Source organism: Trichosurus vulpecula, chromosome 8, assembly GCF_011100635.1.
Source record: "Trichosurus vulpecula isolate mTriVul1 chromosome 8, mTriVul1.pri, whole genome shotgun sequence".
NCBI classification, from domain to species: Eukaryota; Metazoa; Chordata; class Mammalia; order Diprotodontia; family Phalangeridae; genus Trichosurus; species Trichosurus vulpecula.
Window position 1 is genome coordinate 130,155,806 of NC_050580.1, and position 10,576 is coordinate 130,166,381.

At 30.4% G+C, this 10,576-nt stretch overlaps 1 long non-coding RNA gene across 1 annotated transcript; it reads left to right on the forward strand.

Moving 5' to 3' along the window:
- The first annotated feature begins 3,617 nt into the window (after positions 1-3,617).
- On the forward strand, positions 3,618-10,127 carry LOC118828179. Its single transcript, XR_005008937.1, has 2 exons — positions 3,618-3,790; positions 9,747-10,127. It is a non-coding gene; the product is annotated as an uncharacterized LOC118828179 (long non-coding RNA).
- The last annotated feature ends 449 nt before the right edge of the window (positions 10,128-10,576 follow it).

Below are 10,576 nucleotides of genomic sequence, written 5' to 3' on the forward strand. Positions count from 1 at the left end.
TGGGAAGATGAGCTTTCTTCATTTTATTGTATATGTCTACCACATGAGTTGCTAAAAATATCAACTTCTGGTTTAATTTTTCAAGAAGTAGCAGCAGTTTTTAAATGAACCTATCCGTTTTATTTTCATTCAGATATACCTTGCTTTAAACAAAGCCAATGTGTGAACAAGCAGATTAATATAAAATTAAGGGGCAATATTTTTGTTTCACAAAAGAATGAAAGAAATAGCAAGTTCTCTGAATGAATGCTTTTAAATTGATTCAGTTTTTAAAAGTTTGATCTTATGCAATTTTGCAACAAAGTAAACAAATATTGAATACCTACTGTGTCTAAGACACTGTGCAAGATACTGGGATACAAAAAAGATAACATGGCCCTTTCCCATGAAGGATTTTGAAATATGATATGCCCAAGGACTAAAATTTTTTAAGAATGCAAGATGCAAGGCACAGTTTTAGGTTCTGTAGAGATCATGGACAAGGTACCTGCCCACAGGAAACTTACATTCTTATTCATTGCAAAACATTTATGAAAACAAAGCACATCCACTTTTTCAAATTAACTCTCTTTTGGAAATCTTATGCCAAATTTGTTCTTCATTGTGGCAGTTATGGCTAGATTACTACATTCAGTATTTTGTTTTAACTTTGTCTTTAGTTTGGTTATGATTTGGTACAGAGGGTTCTTATTTCTGCAAAATAACATTACTCCTCTTTTGCAGTAATTTTGACTTGTCAAAATTTTTCCAGATCTAATTTTTTCTAAACCTTTTCAAATTTTTAAAATCAAATATGGTATTGAGAAAGCAAAAGGGTAGCAATAATACAAGCATGCTGTGATGTATCGATTTGCATTATCTTTGCCTTTTAGTACAGCTATACCAATTATAATGGTAATAAGCTTTTTGAAAAAGCTTACTTAAATAGCTTTTAATAGTGGTTTTGAAAAAATCAAAATATATGTTGGCATTAGTAGCTAAAATTAAAGGAAAGACTATTTAAAAAGCCAAATGAACAAAAAACAGCTGAAGAAAGTATGTGTGTGTATTTTCTAGACATATAAAGTAATTGAGGAATAAGAATGGGTAGGAAACAGTTCTTATCATTTGAGATCCAGTATTTTTGTAGACCACCTTTTTTTTTTCTAAGTAGCTCAAACGATTTTTTCGAGACATAGTATCTATCAAGGGAGGCAGTGTATTATAGTGAAAAGATATCTGGCTTTGGAAATAGAGGACCTGGATTCAAATCCTGCTTATGACATTAACTGTGAATGACCTTGTTATTTGACCTCTTTGCACCTTGGTTAACTCATTTATTAAATGAAGGGGTTGAATTAAATAGCTTCTAAAGTCCCTTCTAGAGCTTGATTTCAATAACAAGTGAAATAAAGGAAGAGTTAAATGACAAAATGATAACACCTCCAGTCAGTGATGGAACCAGAACCCTTGAAGACTTAATGTGTTCATATAAACAGTTGCTCAGAACATAGGACATCTTGAGTTCTTTATCTATAAAATGAAGTGATAATAGTACCTATGTCTTAAGGTTGCTGTGAAGATAAATGAGATGTGTAAAGTATTTTGCAAACCTTAAAAGTACTATATATAAAGGTTAGCTGTCATTATTCATTGTTTTCTTCATTAAAGTTCTAACATTTTAATTCTTTACATATATTTGTCCTCTTCTAGTACTACATCTTTTACATAGCTATTAGCTTTTTTAGTCAAGACTTGACATTTAGCTTTAAAAATTAAATTTATAATGGCAGATTGTCATTGATATTTCCACATGGCATAATTTTGTAAGCAGTTGTGCTGTTTGAGTTTTTAAATAAAAGTTCTTTTTGTTAATTGAATCACTATGTAGTTTAGAAGGGTAGTTTTCTAGTATATATGTTAGTCATAACTAGTTTTGTGCTACATGTTAATATCAAAAAAGAACCAAAGAAATTTATTTTTAATGTGATAAGAATTTAACATATAACTGTGTAGTTTGATGATACTTAGATCCTCCCAGACATTCTGGAAAATAGCATTTTAGTAAGAATATTATAGTCTTCAATAGTGATTATGGCTTGGACTTTTCTCCTTTTAAAACTTAGAATTGAGTATATTTTTGTTTTTTAATCAGAATTCTATAGGCGTCATTCTTATGAGCCTCACTCAATGTAATCTTTTGTACTTTGCTTTTAACATTTCTGATATGGGTAAAAAGCTAAATTTATTATTTCTCATCTAATTTTTTGTAATTTTTAGAGTCATGTCTTATTCTAACAGAACAATGGAGAAAGCTAAAAATTATAGGATGGTAATTTACGAATTGTACTAGTAATGAGAAATTTGGTATCTGGGTATGTAGGTATTTTATTTAGTAATACTTACAGAGATGAAATTAATAACCAGAGGAGTTTGAATTTGTCCCTCAGGCAGTATTTGAGCACTTTTGAACAAAACCAAGAAGAGGTAAAAGCTATTTAGAATTGTGTCTTAGGAGGCACTAAGTTTATAGCATCTCTGTCTCTTCTCTCTACCTTCCTCCCTCCATCTTCTCTTCCACCTTCTCTTCTCCTCTCCCTTTAAATGTATAAATAAAAGTGTGAAATGATGAAATAAGGAATTTAGAATTTATCATCTTAAGCTTTTTTGTAGTAGGAACTTGTTTTGAGAGAGTTTATACAGGTGAGTAAAGGAAATTTTCCTTTAGTGCAAACAACCTTCATTTGTAGGTAAGAGCTTTAGAGTTTTAACAATTATAAATTATTAAAACGTAGAATCCTAGATTGAGAGCTTGAAAGGGATGAGAATAAGTTAGCTCTTTAACCATCTCCTATATTTTAGATTCTATTATTTTGTATACATAAAAACTTAGCAGGTAAGTGATTTTTTTTTTTTAGAAATCATTCCTTAGACTGCACTAAACAGTGGCACTTACTAGTTAACTGATCTTATTTTGTTTGTTTGTTTAATATTTTTGTTTCCCTTTACAGAATTGTGATTCTAACTTCAACAGCACTTTTTAACTTACAAAAATAATAGAAGCTAGTTGAAGTATTAATAAGTTTCTTTATTTTGCTTCAGTATTTTACATATGGTTTCCAATTAGACAAGTAGACTTTTCTTTGAAAACTTCCTTGAGCAAAAACCAATGGGATATGAATTTTTTTTTTTAAGGTAGACTGTAACAAGCCCTTTAATGGCAGAGGCTGCAATTCCTTTGTTGTAACAGATGCCTTACACATATTAGGTGCTTGATGAATTTTTGTTGAATTAAGAACTCTTAGCTTTTTCTTGGTTTAAAATTTGGGAACATGGTATTCAGCAGAGCATATTTCTAATTCTCCTTACTCTGTGCTTTGGAAACTGTCTTTTGAGTCTACATCAGACCCTAAAAACCTAGTCTTTTTTTAAAAAGATACTTGAGTAAATCTCTGGATAAGCAGCCAAGATTCAACTAATGGATTGAATTATACATTTAATTGTAGGCCTCTAAGATGAACATTGTTGTTCGTGTACAATACTCGTTGTTTCCAGTATATAAAGCAGCTTTAGAGTTAAATTTCACAGACTTACCAATCTTTTCTACATTTTCATTACCTCTTCTTGAACTTATTAGTGATGAATGATAGTATTGAATCATTCTTAATTGAATTAAGCTATCATTCTAGTGATCTAGTCTAGCTTTTTGATTTTAATAAACTTTTTTTTACTCTCAGCCTGCAATTTTTTGGAGATGAGGGATTGAAAGACAACTCAGATGAATAGATCTAGGAAGAGGCACATTTTGGAGGTAGAGTATTTTTTTCAACAAGTTGACTCATGATAATTTCTAATAGCTAGCATTTTTATAGTACATTAAAGTTGTAAAAGTGTTTTACAGATATTATCTCATTTAATCCTCACCACAACCTTGGGAAGTAGGTGCTATTTTTCTCATTTTATACGTGAGGATGCTGAATTAGACTAGGTTGAGTGACTTGCCCAGGGTCATGCCTCCAATACATATCTGCAGATTTGAAATAAGATCCTTCCTGACTTCATACTTAGTGCTCTGGCCACTTCACTACTTATATATTTCAGGTGTTTTACTTGGCACAATTATTTGTTAGCCTTTTAGGAATCAAGATAACATAGAATACTAAAGGTTTTTATTGCTGTTTGTGCTACCATATGTAATTATGAAGGTCTGAATAAAGATCCAATGTAGATGAATACTTTTTCGACATTGACAGTTACATCTCTGGCTTGTATTAGGTAGGATCATTTTGAAGGAACCTCTGAGGTTATCTAGTACAAAACCTATCAAAACATAAACCTTATTTACAACGGCATAATTTTTGTCATTTAGTCCTTAACTTGAAGACTTCTAGTGATGCAAGAACTTTTCCTTTAAGGCATCCCATTCTATTTTTGAGTGGTTCTAGGTAGGTCTTTTTTTCCTTCATTGTAAATTATCTGTTATTTTTTTTGCATTCAATAGTTTTTTTTCCCCAATTACATGTAAAGAAAGTTTTCAGCATTCATTTTTGTAAGATTTTGAGTTCTACATTCTTTCTCCTTTCCTCCCCAAGACAGCAAGCAGTCTGGTAAGAGTTTATACGTGGACAGTCATGCTAAACATATTTTTACATTAATCATGTAGTGAAAGAAGAAACAGAACAAAAGGGAAAACATGAGAAAGAAAAAACAGAAACAACAAACAAAAAAGTGAAAATAGTAAGCTTCAGTCTACATTCAGACTCAATAGCTCTTTCTCTGGATGTGAATAGCATTTTCCATCCTTAGTATTTTGGAATTGTCTTGATCATTGTGTTATAGAGAAGACTTTTAGTTCAAGTCTATCATAGTTGATCATAGCCCAACGTTACTGGGTACAGTTTTCCTGGTTCTGCTCACTTCACTTAGCGTCATCAGTTCATGTAAGTCTTTACAGGTTTTTCTGAAATTTGCTTGCTCATCATTTCTTATAGAAGAATAGTTTTATATTACACTCATATACCACAGCTTGTTCAGCCACTCACCAGTTGATGGGCATCTCCTCGACTTCCAATTTTTTGTCACCACAAAAGGAGCTGCTATAAATATTTTTGTACATATGGGTCCTTCTCCCTTTTTTATGATCTCTTTGGGATTTGGTATTGCTGGGTCAAAGGGTATGCACAGTTTTATAGTTCTTTGGCCATAGTTACAAATCACTCCAAAATGATTGGATCAGTTCACAACTCCAGAATGGTTTTAAATGTTAAGAAAATTTTCCTTCTATATAATTAAAATCTACCATCCTGTACTACATTTCTGCCCTCCAGGGCTAAGCAGAGCAAGTCAATCATTTTCACGGGAAAACTTCTCATTTATTTGAAGACATGACATGTCTTCCCTTAATCATCTTTTAAAGATTAAAACAGTCTTAGGCCTTTGATCCCTTGTATGGCTAGTTTGAGTTCCCTTGTTCATGTTCTACTATGGGATGATTGTGGGAATTGAGTCAAAAAGAATACCTAAATGGATCACTGAAGTTTTTATATACATACATACATATATAATATATATATATATTCTGCTTTAAAGCCAACAAAACTTTTTTACTTATAGAAATTATACTTGTTGAAAAATAATATGAGATACTTTTGTTTGCTCCTTTTACCAGTCTGAACATTTAGTACTATGTCAAATTGCCATATGAATATGGAAAACAAAGATTGGTTTACGACTGTTCCCTTGACCAGTATTTATATTTATGTCAATGTTTCAGTAAACTTTCTATAACTGTACCAATCATTAATAACTGGAAACATCAGCTACCTGTACTTCAATTGATTTTTCAGTTCCTTTTTTCTTCAAGGTTATTTTAAGGTAGTGTTTATTTGCTTAACTTATAATCTCTAAGGGGTAGAGATTTTAAGAAAAAGCATATGAATTCTTATTTCACATTAATTTGGAAATTTCAAACAGATTTTTTTGCTTACCAGCCATTACTGCATCAGCTTTATATTTCATGCAACTATGGCAAATTTAGAGATACCTTTTTCCTCTAAATATAGCCTCTATGTACCAGAAGTTGTGTTAGAGCCAAAAAACTAATGCTAGATAGAACTTCAGGTGACCCATAATTTATAAAGTAATCTTAATCCTATGGATGATGGATAATAAATGTGAGTTCGTTCTGTAGCCAGAACTATTTTTCAGGTCTCTAGAAACTGCCTTTTTAATTGATGATAGGGTTTAGTACCAAACCTAGATGCCCATTCATCTTTTTTTGTTTAAAAAATACTTGATGTATCAATAGAGCAACCCATTAAAACTAGAGCCATAGTTGCAGTTACCTTCTGTAATTTTTAATTTCTTCACTATTATGCCAGTTTTCTTTAGATGAATAAAACTAAATATTAAATATTTAAAATCATCTTTTTTCCAGATTTGGAATTGGGTTTTTTCTTGGATTTTAAATAACAAATGTAAAATAGTTTCACCAAATAAAGGGAGCATTTAAAACAACAATCTGAGATTAAAATTGATCACTTTTCCTCCCCAAGTCTACTCTTTAAAAATGTGTACATTTTAGGTACTTGCCTTTTTATATAAAAAATCAAAATATCTCAAGTCTTTAGATTTTATACCTTGTTCTACAGTAATTTTATATGTGGCTAATCAGAAGATAAGGTAACAGGTACTTGGATTTGGCTTCAAAAAGTTGAATGGATCTCTTGTAATTAACTACTTAGAAGAAATAGTATATGTTTGAGTAGGAAATTATTAATGAAATAACAAAGGAGTTTAGGAATTCTAACTTTCCAAAGTAATATTCTGGTCACTTTTTTATATTTCATTAGAAAAATTTGAACTTAATTTAAATATTCTGGTTATTGATTTAAATAATTTCTCAGTGTAGGGGGTCTTGTATTCGTGTTATAAGAAAGCTTGAAAATAGTCAATTCAATAATTGAAAATAACTGACAAGACATGTATAAATGTCCTAAATTGGACTACTGATTGGACTCATTTATCAGCACAAGATCCTTTTGTATTCATGGTATAGCTTTGTTTGAAAGGAGTTCAATTTATTTGTAGAAAATAGAACGATAATGTGAGTTTATTGGCATATTACTTTTTCATTTACATAGAACACAGTGATTTCTTTCTAGCAAGTAAATTATAACTAAGATGATTATGAGAGTGTTGAAAATGGTAGTTAATTTCCAAACTTTGGTATCTGTTTCCATACAGATTGAGTTAGAAAACTTGTTTTTTAGTTGATATTTTTTGTAGAGAAGAGAATGGACTTCAGCTCATTTATTTGTAAAATCTGTTGAGCCATATGAATTCCAAAGTGTACCTTCCACTATGTTTTGTAATTATTACTTACAGCTAATTATTAGTTGTATTTATTATTAGTACTGGTACTACTACTTAATTACGATATCCTGTATTTACATACAAGATTTATTTGTAATTTCCATTCTAAAAGTTTGTTCATAAAATTTTAAATGTATGTAACACAAAAATTAACTACTCATTTTGGAATATATTGATTAGTAGATTTCAAGTATTTGGCTCACTTAATTTAATTTAGTCATTTATCTGTGGGTTTGGTTCATCAAAATGATGCCAAAACTATAGATTTTATACCTAGTTCTATAGTAATTTGTCAGCTATAGTTCTCTTACTTATGAAGATGGTGTGGGTTTTTTCTTAAACCTTACATAATTTTATTAGCTACTTTGACAACTTAAATAAGATCTTGTGTGTCTTAACAGATTTGGTTCATTTTTGATGCTGCAGATAGGCTTTTATTCATAAGGGAAGTATGTTTCTTCATGTAAAATTATTCTGCCATTTAATATTTACCTCTAAAATATTTGGATTATTTGAAAGTACCTGGATTAACCATTAGTGACATCTAACACATTTTATTCACAAATTCTTAAATAATCTGAAATTTTCAGTACTTTCTCTTCAATGTTTTTTTGAATCTGAAAAATTTAGTAGTCACATGACATGAAATGTAAACTATGTGAACCCAAGTTGAATGCTTAATTTCAAAGAGAATCTAAGTGTAGTTCAGTAGTCGAGAAAATCAAAGGGCAACTCCTGGTTTTAAGTTCTAGGCATAACTACTTGTCTGATCTCAAAAGTATTTCTGATCTGAAAAGGATTGATGTCTACTATGTATCTAGTTATATGAAATCACAAGGAACATCCATCATTGTTGGGATCTTAATGTTTATAATAAAATTGATCATGTTACTCATCAGTTAATTCATTTTAAAATATTTTGAGCTTGGGGAAAAAAAAGAACTTCCCTTATTTCAACTATTATAAGAGCAGCACTGAATAGAAAATTTAGCAATAAACTGTGGTTAACTGGGAAATGATTAAATCAATTTACAAAAGGTTTGTCATAGATGGAGCAAAGGGTAGAAGAAGTGAAAAGCTTATTTATATTAATTAAGTCTTTGGTGATTGAACTTTGAGCCATTCAAATAGAATGAAATATGAGGTAGGGAAAGAATATGTATTATGGTTTCTTGAAGTTTGGTGCAAACTGTTAACTTTCGTTTAGGAGAATTGCTTAATTTTTGATAATGGCACCCCTTTGCCACATAAGTGGTTTTGGTTAGTGTTGATAGGAGCTGGCAGTTCCTTGTAGTAAGCTAAATGATTTATGTTATCTTATGCCTTTAGTGGAAATGAATGTTTTAATTTCTAGACTTAGAGAAATGAAAATTGGCCACCCATTGAGCTAAGTGCTCTTTTAAGGATTGATATATTTGATCATTTTTAACTTAGTTGCTATGGCTATCTATACAATTAAAGTGAAGAGTTGGGTTATTTTGATAGCATATAGAATACTTTTGATAAAGAAGTAATTGTTTGCATCTAGAGCATCCAGGTTAGTTAAATTAATTGGAAAATTGTCCAGCTCCTCACCTTGCCTATATTTGTCACGTTATGGGCAATATTTTGACATTTGAAGAATGAGTATATTTGATTTAAGGTACCATATTTGCAATTTAATGATAAAAACTTAATTTTAGTTAATGAAACTAATTGGCAATTTCCCTAGTGTAGTATTTCTCCCCTCACCCCCCAAAATTATAACTCTTTTTTTCCTCTCTACAGTAGTAGCTGAGTAAGATGGCACCCTTGTGGACTTTGTGTCCTTTTGAGGAAGTTAATCAACATCTATTATATAATTAGAAAACCATATTCACTTCTACATTATTGATCTCCCTCCCCCCCCCTTTAGTGTTTTTTGTATGGGTCTTTTTCTTTTGGAAAGAAGATTCACCAAATAGCTTTAAATATAATGAATAAAGATATTTGCTAAACAGCTTTTATCATGTCTGCCAGTTTTGTTTCCCTTAGCAAGCTCTTCTCTATAATATTTACTTAAAATTTAGTTCAGAGCTGTTTTATCTTTTCTGTTTAGACAATTTAACAAACTTTTAGTTTTTGCATGTTTAAATTTTATTTGAAGCTTTAAAGCATTTTTCATTAACACATTTTTTACTCTTAAGACAATTTTATCTCTTACATTCTTGTCCATTTTTAAGGATCTTAGGAAAATCTTCATTGTAATAATTCATTTGTCATAAAGTTAAGGAACTTTATATTTTTGTACTTTATGAAAAAACAAGTTTCAACTCATGTTGGAAATGTCTTCAAGGTGGGTGGATGTGTGTTTTAAGGAACAAAATTATTGGTATTCCAACAGCATTTTTTCTTTTAATTTTTTTCCCATAAAGCACCCAACTTGAAGAGCCTCAAATGGAGCCTACCCTGAGAAAATCAAGATGGCAGTTCACTGTGGAGTGACAGTTTAAGGAAAATGGATTAATGCAAGTGCGCTGTGATATATTCAACCAAGACAGGGGTGTTTTTAACATGGATTCCATGCGTTCAGTGAAGATCTAGGTTTCTGATCACCTAAGAAAAATGGACAGTGGATTTGATGTTCTACAGACTTTTTGTATCGTTCAAGGCGAAATAGATCCTGGACATTTTCAAGAAAAATTATTAAAAATATAACTGGAAAATAGATGAGACAAATGATTTTTGATAAGTCATTTGATTGTATAAAGAATGTTTGTGTTTTTAATTTTAATAAAATTTGTAATATTTCTACACTTTCCTAGTTTATTTTTTGACTTAAGAATTACCATTTAATTAGGGCCAAGAAATTTTCTTGACTACTACAATTATGGCTACAGGGTAGTAATTAAAGCTGGTAAAAATTAAAAGTTGCATAATGTTAAATATTTTACTTGAAATGAGAGTACACTGATTTTATTTTCTGATCACTTGGTTACTCACATCCATTAAGATAATATGTTGAGAGTAATTTTCTTTAAAATGATAGTAATCTTTGATTTTTTGAAATAAATCATGTTCTTGAATTAAAATAGCTATTTAGTATTTGGCTAGTATTTCATAAGATGAAGCTATAATTGACCTTAATGAAATGTCATATAAATTGGTACGTACGTGAATATATTATCTAAACTATTAGATTATTAAATTTGGCCAAAAATTAAGAGTGAATTGTGTAACAAGTTATTCTAAACTTCCTTGCTTT